The sequence below is a fragment of the Poecilia reticulata genome, chromosome 17 (assembly GCF_904066995.2).
Source record: "Poecilia reticulata chromosome 17, P_reticulata-male-v2, whole genome shotgun sequence".
NCBI lineage: Eukaryota > Metazoa > Chordata > Actinopteri > Cyprinodontiformes > Poeciliidae > Poecilia > Poecilia reticulata.
In genome coordinates this window covers 1,158,355-1,169,369 of record NC_088846.1, presented here as the reverse complement: position 1 = coordinate 1,169,369, position 11,015 = coordinate 1,158,355, and the positions used below count along the sequence as shown (strand labels likewise).

Below are 11,015 nucleotides of genomic sequence, written 5' to 3'. Positions count from 1 at the left end.
GCTAGAAATGACTGGATGGAATATACTCGGCTAGCAAAAAGAAACCTTTACTTTCTTTATTCTATTCGCCGTGATTCATAGCAAATACCATGTCAAAAAGATCATGTAAAAAAAAAGCTGATCCCATCTGTGACGGTTTCTGATTTAGGCGAAATAAGAATGAGATTTTGAAGAGGATTTAGTTAAGATCATTATTTTAATTAGATTAATAATTATAATTTACAAAATCATGCAAAGTTGGCACTTTTAATGGACTTTTAGTGCAACTTTTAGAGCAACTTTGCATTAAAAGTGTCATTATTTACCGAATGACACTTCATGACAATTGTCATAAACATTCATAAAGACTCCTTCATGTTTATGACAGATGTTATGTCATGTTTATGACAGTTTCATGTCAGTCTTATGCACACCCCTTCAAATAAAGTGTTACCAATCCTTCATTTATTCTTTGTTTAGATTTAACTGTTTAGTTTGACCTGTTTTATCATGATATGGTCTAATGAAGTGTTGCCAATTTGGTATAAAACCAGCAAGATTTAAGATCCTTGAGACAGATATCAGAAAACTAAACCATAAAATCACCTAGAGAACTTTGAACCGGCTGATGATGCTGCTTTGTTGTCACCTGTTTTGACCCTTTGACTACACCACCTCACAGATCCTTTCTGAGTGTAGTGGCTCCAACATTTTCTCCTTGTGAAGCTCATTCAAATCATCAAAATATTTTTCTTTCTCTGAAGACTGTGGTTTTTCCTGTTGCTGCTGTCTCTTCTTTACACTTTTCCCATGTACTCAACTTTCTCTGAATATGCTGGATGCAACACTCTGAACAACCAGCTTCTTCAACATTGACCTGCTGCATCTTCCCCTCCTTGTGGACGGTGTCCATGACTGTCTTCTGGCCGTCTGTCCAGTCAGCAGATTGTGCAGTCGACTGACCCAGAGTGAGAGAGAGTTTGATGACTCAGGCGTTCTCTCACACAGATCATGATAAATGGCTATCATGAACTATGCACCATCACAACCAAAATCACAAGAAATAAAGGCTTGAAACATTGCACTATGTGTGTAATGAATCTGTATAGCATGAGTTTCACTATCTGAAAGGAGGAACAAATGTACTTTTTCACAATATTCTAACATGTTGAGGTGTACAAGCAGGCTGAAAACTATAGTTATAATTATTACACTCGTTTTTTTGAAGCCAGATTTTGGTCACAGTCACATCAAAGACAATTTTTTTACGGTTTGAACATTTTCAGTTTTTTAATATATTTTTGGATAGACTGAAAGGTATAGGCTTCATCCATAACTTCTCTCTGACATGTGGTCACTTGCTAACGGCATTCAGAGGACAAAGGGCTATAAATCTTAATAAATCTTGTTGTCAACCAGTTTTTTCTTTATTCTTGTGTTTGAAGATGACAGCTGAGTTTTTTCTGCTGTTGATGCAGACGTTTCATATATCTGTGATATCAATTTCACTACACATTTAAGCAGATGGTCTTTAGACTTATCAGGTCTGGGAGTTAAATTTTCTACTCACTTGTGTCAGAGAAGAAGAAACTTTTTATGCCTGATGGTTAGAAAAAGGTCGATATCTCTCTAAAGACCAGAATGCACCTTTGCCTCATTTTGCTATCCTTTTCTATAAACCAAGTTTTTTTTAAAACGTTTGCATCAGATCCTAGCGTTCTTATGACATGACAAAATCACAAACAACATTATCCAAGAATGACCGTAGTAGTTAAGTTCTGTTGAAGACAGGTGCAAGCTGCAGAATAAGTGCTCAACAAATAGGATGGCGGCAGCACCATGTGCACTGAACATCTTATCATGATTCCCCAAAGAGGGCATGGGCCAATCAGATTAAGGATTATCTAAAGTCTGAGCATCTAGGGCAGTTCTAGAGGTTTTGAAATTATGAAAAACATGACAGGCAGCTTGATGAGTGTTGAACATCCAACAGTATTTTTCTTCAGCGAAAGACAGCACTGTTATAAGAGCGAACGTCCGTTTTGCCCGTCTTGTCACACGGGGTACATCATGTCCTTTGATGGGCTCCGGATCTTCGAGGGATGCCTGGGTCCCCAGCACGCCGACCACGCCCTGACGCCTCAGTAGTGATGGGTAGATGAGGTGTCATGTATTGCTTTGACCCAAAGCAAAACTGTGTCGATACTGTGTCACTGAATACTGACATCTGCTGAATGGTAACCAATACTCGCACCGACGCGTTTTGGTCTATGGGCTTGACCATGGACATAATATAAGAGTAGACCCCGCATTGGCTGCTCCGGCGCAGGAAATACGGCGGCCATGTTGGAGCGGTACTCCCTCCTACTTTTCTCAATCAAAACAGTAGAAGATGCCTCAGCACTGAGGAATATTGTTGTTCGGATAGATGGACTACTGATGTGAGGACTCCACAGACAACATTTCACAAGTAAGATGGACATATTATTGTGTATATTTTGTGATTAGAATATTACTTTATTGAATTTATGTCCACTGGCGAGATACCAGCTAATATTAGCTATAGTGCTTGGGTTCAGCCCCACTACGAAGGCTAACCGAGATTCCGTAAATCTAAAAAAATTATTCTCTAACATTGACTTAGATTATCTGACACAAGAGCCTGCATTATAAATGAAACCATGTAACATATATTGTAAAACTTATGTGTTATAACATTCACCAGCAAACTTTACACAGGTGGTAAAGACTATTATTTATATGTAATTCTTTCACTCTGTCAAAAGTAAGATACATCCCAAATCTTCCGTTTTTGTTTTAAAGGTTTCCTAAAGTCACGATGTGAGGAAGAAGTGGGATAATCTATAATGAGAGATGGATTCACTGCAGCGCGGATGAATCTCACATCGGATTTTGGACTCAATCTCAGCTGCTGAATCTCTGAAGCTAGAACTCGTTGGCTGAAAAACATATACATATATCTATCTATATATATGTATGTATATATGTATACATACATATAAACATGCATACAATATATATTATTCAGTATTAATCATTATTTGTGTTTGTATAGTTATATAAATATGCATTGATATTACTAAATAATGTATTAAATTATGAACGGCTGTGTGGTTTGTAAAATGCTCATCATCCATCAATATTAGAATATTCCATCCCTATTCTATTGTTATAGCCACTAAGCATATTTAAATATGCTGAACTATGTATTAAAAACATACTTAAAAAATACAATTGTTTATAAATGTAGCTTTGACAGATGTTTGAATATGGTTTCCAGTAACAAAAAAGTGTGTTATGATCAGGGGTGCACTATATTTCGTATATATATATATATATATATATATATATATATATATATATAAATAGAGAGAGAGAGAGAGAGAGAGAGAGAGAGAGAGAGAGAGAGAGAGAGAGCTTCTTTGTGTGCTTTGGAATTTCTGTGCTGATTAATTTTTTTTGCAAAGTGATAAAAGCTGGGTAGCTCTTGAATTGCTACAAAATAAAGCTGTATTTCCTTCAGCCCACTGGCTGCAATGTTGACACCATGAGATACCTTGAAACCTAAATTCTGAACATCATGGCAATGGTTATATGCCATCTATCCCTGTATGGCATACAGTGGTGGGAAGTAACGAAGTACAAGTACTTCGTTACTGTACTTAAGTACAATTTTCGTGTATCTGTACTTAAGTAGATTTAATAACGGGTACTTTCTACTTTTACTCAACTACATTTCTTAACACTATCTGGCCTCCTGTGACTCTACAGCCATCTGGGCAAAGCTGGGCAAAGCTCAGCTTCTCCATGTCGGTATTTAGCTATAAAGATGCTACGAGTCAGAGCCCAACATGCTGAAAATTTCTTTTTTCTGAATGTGAAAGAAACATATACGAAACATATATTGTATGTATTTTCTATTACACTTTGGATAATTTCTCTTTTATCCTTGGCTTTTGCCTGTGAACCACGTCTCAGAAGTCATTGGAGTTCTCCCAGTGTGATCAGCAGACTGAAGCCCTGCCTGTGAACAGTGTTTCGAGTATAATAAATAAATGTTTTATTCTTTCACTTTTTGTGTATTTTTAAATATCTCAATCTGAAGTATTGGTGTATTAATGTAGCTTATGTAATAAAATAAAAATAATGTACTCTGTTAGAATTATTTTCACTTTTTGCTGTCAATAGCAGAGTTGAAATACTGTAATAAAAATGTATTCTCTGGAAAAAAAAAGTAAGAAAAATATGTAGTTTAATGTTTGACAATGACTGATTTATAAATCAAAAGTCATTTCTCAATAACATATAAAAAATAAATACAGGAAAATTATTTGTTTCTTGTCTTGAAATGTTAAATGTACATTAAATTATGGAATTATGTAAATATATTCTTTAATTAAACACTGTAAAAGTGTTTGTTCATCCATGTCGATATAAAAATGATCAGAATCATTTCTATCAAATAAAACATTGTGCTCTTTATTCAGAAATGCCCCAAAACAATTAAATAATCACATCAAAAGTTAGAAACGCTGTCTTTAGTAATTTCTTTGATTGCCAAATATATTAATGCGTGTGAGAAAATGTGCCAATGGCAGGTATTAACTCAAAATACTTTGTAGAACGACACTTTATAAAGTTCGGTCCATTCACTTGTATTACCTTACTGGCACATATTCCACATTCAATATGGCGGACACTGTTGCGTATCGCAGCAACGGGCCGGTCCGCTCCATGAAGTGTCTACGTATTAATGTCTATGCCACTTAACCCCGCTACTAGCTGTGGGCTCGCTCCTCCTCGAGCTCCCCTTGGTTGAGGAACCGGCTATCGCTACGGGGCTTCCCATCCCCCAGCCTCTTCCCCCACGTTCGAATGACCTGGCGGGACGGTTTTGCTCCGCCCTGAGTCGCCGTCCGGACCCCATCTGGCCTCAATTTCCGGCCGTAATGGCTTACATAACTGAGGCAGCGGCTGAGCCCGCAAAGCTGAGGGCCCCTGTCTCCACCAGTTCTGCTCCGCCAACATGATCTGATCCACACTGACAACAGAGTGGTGGCAGCCTATGTAAATTGACAGGGAGGCGTGCGCTCTGCTCTGCTGTTAAACATCGCCAGACAGCTGCTGTGCTGGGAGCATGTAAACCTGCTCTAGATCAGAGTGGTGTACATCCCCACCGCAGGCCCAGCAGCATTGAGGGTCATTGCCCGCCCACAGAGTCCGCCGTGCCCCCCTCCTGGACTGGAAGCTGTTTGTTGTTTTTACGTTAGAGTGGTCAACTCTGATTCCTATATCAGTTTGATACAGTAGGGGCTTCCACACTTCCCATATCTGTGTCCTCTGTCACTTTTTTCAGCAGTTAAAACTGTTTAATCTGCTGTTAACATGCCGTGACCTGTTTTTCCGAGCCGCCTTCAAACGCAACATGAGTGCTAAGACGCTCGTGCTGGGTTTACACGGCAACGGAGACCTTCTGCTGTGCAGAGCTGCTAGACTCATGGCAGCAAACCAACATAACGCAAAAAATTTGTACAGTTTTTCCCCCAACTAACGGTCTGAGTTGAGTAAAGCTGTTGGATGCATTTGATGTTGGCTAAAAGATGACTAGCTAATATCAATACAGCACCTTAAGCTTGGTAACAAGTAGCCTCTAGGCTACTGATGTTATTGTCTATGTTCAACTACTATTTTGCCCTCCAAAATAAGTCGATGCCCCATCCTGTTAAACTCATCTGGAGCCGGGGCTGCCCCAGCGTCTTGAACAGAGGAGCAGACATCATGTCCTGGGGTGGTCTTTTATGCGTTTCCCCCAGTTCCATTGATTCCACAGCTCCTGGACTGAGTTCAGGAGGAACAGCTGTCGGTAATCCTGGCACCCGAGCGCAAGAACGCAGCGTGGTTTCCCAGTCTGCAGCAGCTGGTGTCAGGTCGACCGTGGAAGCTGCCATGGAGAGACGATGCGCTCTCCCAGGGCGGGTGAGCGATCAGGAGCCACCCAGAAATAGGCCAGCGTATCTGGGTCTGGCGGCTGAAAGGGAGCACCTAAAGAGGGTCGGTCTCCCTCAGGGTGTGGTGTGCACCTTTCAGGGGGCACGAGACTCTTCTACCACAGCGATATGCTTCAAAATGGTCGGCCTTTCAATGCTGGTGCGAGGGAGAGAGCATGGAGCAAATTTCATGTCCTTTAGGCTGCCTGCTGTCATTTCTCCAGCAGCTGATGGACAGAAACAGCTTTCAGCACCATTAAAACGTATGCTGCAGCTATTTCCTCCTGCCATGAGGGTTTTTGGTGACAGAACGGTGTTCAACCACCCACTGATGAAGCGGTTTCTGAGAGGTGTGCGCAGAAGCAGACAGGTGTCACGCCCACTTGCTCCTCCGTGGGATTTAACACTGGTCCTGCACACTCTGGTTGAAGCTCCATTTGAGCCTTTAGCCCAAGCTCCTCTTAAGTTCCTGTCTTTTAAAACTGCTCTGCTGTTGGCCCTTACATCTGCAAAGAGATTGAGCGATTTTTCCGCTCTCTCTGTTGCTCCTGCTTGTCTCGGAATACGAGCTGATGGCAGATCAACTGTGCTGCATCCCAATCCTGCTTTACTCCTCAAAGCATCACAAGCTCGTTCAGATCAAGGGAGATATCTTTGGAGGGTTCTTATCCCCCTTTCACTTTGACCGGCGGAGGTTCTGCGTTCAGTAAGGAGGAAGTGAGGCAACAAAATGTCTTTGAGGTGCATTTATTTGGGAGCTCCAGGTCATCATTACACCGACACCCTTTTCACAGTGAAACAAAGCAGCTTACATTTATACCTGAGGCAAGTTCCAACACTTACACCAGGTAAAAGGGGTGATCACAAAAAGACAAACAAGAAACAAACACTACTTACATAAACCTAACAAACAATAAATGATCCAACAAATCTATACATGCATGCAAATTATTAAAGCTAAACTAATCTAAGGTCAATCAAAAAGTAAATGCAACTAAATATAAATCCTCAGAGTATTACTCCTCTTAATGGAAAATGGTATGCTCCAGGAACATTTGCCTCCCTTTCTGCTCCACCTGGCTGAGACACACCCAGAAAGGCAAGTACTCAAACAATTAACTCAAATTGAACCAATCTAAATCAGAAACAAACTGACATTCCCCCCCACATTCTCTGAACAGGAAAGATGGCCAGTCTTCCTACCCAAAAAGAATGTTTACTAAATGTCACAATGTAACTGAAATAAAGAACTAATACAAAACACATTTGGACTGTAAATAAACATCAATAATCAATATGGGATGGAACCTCTGGTCTCCATCACACCCCTCCTCATAAATATGAGACAGAAGCTGCTTCTCATCTTCTCTGCCCTGTGCACGCGCTCTCTTGTTATGTGGCGCGCACATCTGCACTGCGTCGCTCTCAGAGTCTGTTCGTGCATTACAGAGATAACTCAGTGGGGCGTCCTCTGTCTGCCCAGCGTCTTTCTCACTGGTTGTGTGAGGCCATCTCACAGGCTTACACTTCTTCTGAATTGGATCCTCCAGAGAATCTGAGAGCTCACTCCACCAGAGGGATTTTATCTTCCACAGCTCTGCGTGGAGGAATGTCTGTTTAGGACATTTGCACAGCAGCTTCCTGGTCATCTCCATACTCATTTATTCGGCTTTACATGTGTGATCTTTCCACGTTCTCTATGACCCATTCTGTCCTCAGAGTTCTGACAGAATAATTATTTTTGTCATGTTTATTTACAGAGCATTTGAGAACAACATGGTTGTCCAAAGGGCTGTATAATATAAGTTACCTGTTCTGTTCATCGTTACAGTGTTACAGTTCATAAAGTTCATTGTTCCTATTCACAGCAGCAAGTCTGTTTGTCTCAACCTTTCTGACCCAGGGCTTAAAGAGCTCCGGCCGGGGGCCGGATTTCCGGCTTTTGACCAAACGGTCCGCGTCAACCAAACTGTAGTTGCCGGACTTAAAGAGCTCCATCTACAAAGATGTCTGCCAATCAGAGTTCTAGCTCCCATGTTTTTGACCAATGACTGTAAAATGGTTTGTAGAAAAGAAGCGCATGCTTCGGTTAACACGGTGCTGTAAGTGGTCTGGTATGAAACGGGTGTGATAGAACAACACAGCACTTTAAAATTTCAACAATCAGAATACCGACATTGTTTCTGTAGTTTTAAAAGGTTTATGTCAGTCTGCCTTTTCCCCATCGATATGGTTCCCAACCGCCCTGCACCATACGGGGTGAAAAAAAAAAAAAAAACCGAGGCACACATTGCGCAAAACTCTGAAACAGGAGAAGCGGGACATAAAACGGAGCGACGAACTAGATGTGAATTATGGCATTAAAACAGAGAACCTGACGCTAAACAGTGAAAAATCAACACATGATGTGAAACACATGAAGATTAGGTGGCGCAGCAGGTGATGGTGAAGATTACTGATGTTCAATAAACGATCAAATAAATCTAGCAACAGAAAGAAACTAAAGTGAACATAGCAATAAACCAGGAGAGGATAATATTAATCAAAGGAAACTAAATGGAAATCAATGAAGAACAAAATGCAAGAATAAACTAAGAAACTAAAGTAAATACAGAGGAATAAACTGGTATGGCAAGACCTTTCGAGCAATAATTAATACAGAGGACTGTATGGCAAGAATAAACAGACACTATTTCCAGATAAAAGGTAAAATAATATTGTTGAAGTGTCATGGGTTTGTTGAGACCATATCTAGTACTGAGAATAAATATATCTTACAGATCATAACAGTAAAGAACTGATCACTTATTTATGTTTTTAATTAGATTTGATATTTTTATTTCTTCAATATTATTTGTCACGTCAGTGTTAATGTCATGAGGCTGATGACTCCATGACACTTTCAATTTGACTCATTAGGATTTGATTAAGAACCAGATTTGTTCTTTGTCATTTCTGTCCAGTAAAACTATTAATCTATAATCAATAGACAGGTCTATATAAAGATATAATCCATGTTTCTGTCTCATATTTGTATGGCATTAAAAGGACCTGGAACTTTAGTTTTTCCACTGAAAGCTCTGGTTTGTACAATAAATGCCATGAGGGTGAAATTTTATGGATGATACTCTGATGTCCCATTCTCCTGAAGGCAGCACAGAGCTGCACCACCAGAAACTGACAAACACTGAAGAGAAGAAGAGTTATGATTAATGTAGTTACAGTTCTATCCATGTTTTAATGTTGCAGAGCTCAGTCGTTTTGCAAATAGATCAAAGTTTAAACTGGCATGTTGTTCATCATTTATCTGGTAATTTTGTGGAATATTTAACAACTGGAAAATGGCAAAGAACAATCATATTTTTTCCACTCTGACTGGCTGCTGTTAGGCCTACAAATTTTAAGTTGAATGTTCATTAAATCTTTCGTAGACACCTGTGAAAATAATTTCTATTCACATTGCTTCTTTGTTCTCTGGGAAATTATCTTGATGATAAATACAGAAAAAGCATAAAAATCAAAACATCTACAATAGGGATAGTAATATTAATAATGAAATAATAGTCAGTGCAAAGTAGCCTACAAATTCTTTACTGGGGCATGCGTTTCTTTTCTACAATGACTTCATCGATAACCTCTGGATCTACTGGCAGCGCTTTCACCTCTTTGGAAGAGGAGGACGCAATCTTAACAAACACGGAATAAGGCTGCTCACTGCAAACATTTTTCATTTTATCAACAAGAACAACAATGTGACCATCGCTTCAGAAGAACAGGCTCAAGGATGTCTGACTAGGATGGAGCCCTCCGCATATCAAGAACAAACTATTCCAATACAAACTGATAAAACATCGGCTGTGAACAGAATGACTGGTTCCCCTCCTCCTTCCCCCATCCCACATCTTTCCCCCCTCCCTTCTCCTTCCACCCTCCCTTCTCCTTCCCCCCTCCCTCTCTGCTCCTACACTCACTCACAAGATCAGAGTTTATTAGAAAGTGAACCACTAAAGAGAGTCGGGCTTCACCTGAGCCGCCTGAAAATGCTGGTGGAGAATTCAGGTCAGAGAGAAAGACGGACGGACTCTTTCTTGTCCCAGCTGGATAGTATGGATCAACAGGTTCGCCTCGGCACAACTCTCACTTCATCTAAGCCACCTGCCTCTGACCTCCCTGAGGATCCAGCACTCCGCATTTCTGAGGTCTGAGACCGGGGTCCAGATATGATCTTTACACCTGTCTTCCTCCAGAATGTGTCTGGCCCCCCAACATTGCATAGCAGGACAATACCTGTCCGGATCACTACAAGAACAGTTACAAAAAACAGAAATACAAAAAACAGTGGTCTTAATTCAAACCTCAGACTGATCCCCTATCTAAAGGAACCTCAGACTGAAGAGCTTTCAGCCTCCGAGTCACTTAAACTGGCTCTTTTAAATACCAGATCTCTCTGTTCTAAAGCTCTATTAATTAATGATTTCATCACTGAGCATAATATTGATGTTTTATTTCTGACAGAAACATGGCTGAATGGCAATAATGAAGCAATCGTACTAATTGAATCAACGCCTCCTACGTACAATTTTTTAAGTGAAAATAGAAAACACAAAAAAGGCGGAGGCGTGGCCTCAATATTTAAGAATACCATAAACTGTAGTAAAATCTCTTTGGGTAATTTTATGTCTTTTGAATATCTTGGAATCGAGGTAAAAGGCCACAAACGAACTTTGACACTAACTCTATACAAAACACCAACATATGTGGAAAATTTCTTTGCAGACTTGAATGAGCTTCTATCTCTCATATGTATTGATTACGATTGTTTGATAATTGTCGGTGATTTCAACATTCATGTTGACAACCCCCAAGACCGAGGGGCTAAAAAGCTCTGTAATATATTAGAGAGTTTTGGTTTAACACAACATGTCAAACAAGCAACACACACACAGGGACACACACTGGACCTGGTTATCAGTAAGGGTGTGAATATTTCCAATGTCTCTGTAACTGATATTGCCCTGTCGGATCATT

The 11,015-nt window shown here is 40.2% G+C and overlaps 1 protein-coding gene across 1 annotated transcript in view; it reads left to right on the top strand.

Moving 5' to 3' along the window:
• The window catches only part of dlgap1a (discs, large (Drosophila) homolog-associated protein 1a), a 149,250-nt gene that overhangs the window by 127,850 nt on the left and 10,385 nt on the right, over positions 1-11,015 (top strand). The window lies entirely within an intron of this gene.